The sequence below is a fragment of the Microtus ochrogaster genome, chromosome 5, assembly GCF_000317375.1.
Source record: "Microtus ochrogaster isolate Prairie Vole_2 chromosome 5, MicOch1.0, whole genome shotgun sequence".
NCBI classification, from domain to species: Eukaryota; Metazoa; Chordata; class Mammalia; order Rodentia; family Cricetidae; genus Microtus; species Microtus ochrogaster.
The window spans coordinates 82,172,584-82,174,759 of NC_022012.1; the positions used below are offsets into that span (position 1 = coordinate 82,172,584).

At 49.7% G+C, this 2,176-nt stretch overlaps 1 pseudogene; it reads right to left on the reverse strand.

Annotated features, from left to right (window-relative positions):
• Nucleotides 1–293: 293 nt before the first annotated feature.
• On the reverse strand, nt 294–855 carry LOC101978884 (annotated as a pseudogene).
• Between the last annotated feature and the right edge of the window lie 1,321 nt (nt 856–2,176).

Sequence of the window (2,176 nt, forward strand, 5' to 3'; positions counted from 1 at the left end):
TCTCCAGCCCCTTCCAGAAGATTTTAATGTCTCTCCTTTGGGGCAGGCAAAATCACCTCCGACAATGTCTGAAAGGTTGTCTGGCACTTAGGTACTGAAGGTTATGGTCCAATATTGTTCTGGCTTAGGATACAAGGCACATAAAGTTGAGGCTTAGACTCCCCTGAGCTGAAGTTGGACAAAAGGTGAACAGGGCATGGTTTGGAAGATGGGAGGGGTATGGGCTTGAGTTCTTGTTGGCAGAGGTAGTTGGTCATGGATGAACCCTGAAGAACAGCAGGCAGTTCAAACCCTCAGGCTGGACTGCAGCTGCTGTGGTGACCGCCGTCTGCCCAGTTCAACAGTTCGCTGCTCTGAAACCACAGCTGGATCTCCCTCTGGGCACCCTCCACAGAATCACTAGCATGGATGACATTCCTGCTGGTGTGAACACTGAAGTGTCCTGATCGTCCCAGGGGCTGCCTTGGTTGAGTCAGTGTGTCCTATCATGGTCCTTGAGATGTGGACCACAGTGCGTCCTTCCCAAACCGTGGCCACCACAGGCCCGGAGCTCATGTGGCTGATAAGAGCGGGGTAGAATGGCTTCCTCTGCATCCCTGTAGAGCTCAGCAAGGATGCTTTCTGATGCCTGCAACATTTTTATCCCTACCAGCTTGAAGCCCCGCCTCTCAAAGTAGTGTATCACAGTACCTACTAGCCTCTGCTGCACCCATCTGGCTTCACCACAACCAGGGGAACCAGAGTAAGCTCCTGGGGCCAGGAAGGCCCTCCGGAACTGGGGCGCACCAGCAGGCCTGGAATGCGTGGCCTGCACAGCAACGCCCACAGCACGGCGTGCCCAAAGAGGCAGCCCATGGCGCAGGCTGGCATGGCAACGAACGCTAAATCTAGCTCTTAAGAGAATGGAATATATAGGCATGAGGATCAGAAGTTCAAGGCCAACCTGGTCTACATGGGAAGTTCAAGAAGAGATCCCTTCGATAGCTCAGCTGGTAGAGCAGAGGACTGTAGGCGTACGACCGAAGTTCAAGAAGAAACTGGGCTATATGAGACCTTGCCTCAAAACAAACAAACAAATAAAAACGTATCTTTCTAAACAAAATTAAAAAAAGTGCTGCATACAGTGACTCTGGTGAGTCATGCCTATAATCCTAGCATTTGAGACACTAAGAGAAGGCCTAGAAGTTTGAGGCCAGCCTGGGCTACATAGTGACAGTAAAGTCAAAAATTAAAAAGGGGCTACAAAGGGGCCAAGAAGGACTCTCTACGTTTCTTTGACGCATGCATGCTCCACTATCTTGCTGGTACTAGAGGTTCAGGGAGGGGTCAGGAGAAATACAGTAAACACAGCTCCTTCAGGTTTTATCTTGGAACAAAGTGTGGGTATAAAGAAATAAACACGAACAGCACACTCACCCTGGCTGTGTTTTCCTCAAGGCCCAGGCAGTGGCCTTTGTTTAAGGTTAGATTGTTTACTCCCAAGGGACGGGGGAGTGGGAATTAGAAGTAGCACTTGGACAGAAGCCCAAGAGGTTTCACTCAGTTCCTTGGGAGTCTGATAGAGGACACAGAGAGCTCAGAACTCAGGGATCCTGGCCAGGGAGAAGGGCCTCTGGGGACCCAGGAGGGCGGGACTGTGGTTTCCAGAGGCAAAGATGACATAATGTCTGCTTGGCCGGCAGACTCCAGTTCTGCTGGAGTGGCCCATCCAAATAGCAGGGCCTAGATCTTGCCCCAGGTTTGCCCTGATGCTCAGAGGCTAGGTTTTCTCCTTCCCCAGGATGCTGAGAAACTGAACCCAGTAGCTGGGACTTCCTGCTTATCCTAGGGCTGCCCAAATCCTGGCGTGCCTCATCATTCAGCCAGGGGGCTTGGGTGGTCCTCCAAGATGCTTCCACAGCCTGCTTGTCCTACCTCTGTTATGTATGTTTGCTTGTTTTACATTTGTTTTTATTTTGTGTGTGTTATGTGGCCATCTTGACGGGGTGTGTATGTGTGTGTGACAGAGCATGTGTCAGAGGTCAGAGGACAATCTGCCAGAATTAGTTTTGTCTATTGGAAATAAGATGATAGCACATTCAACAGACTAGTGAAACAAAGCAAGGTGTTTTTTTGTTTTGTTTTGTTTTTTTTTTTTTTTGGTTTTTTTTTGGTTTTTCGAGACAGGGTTTCTCTG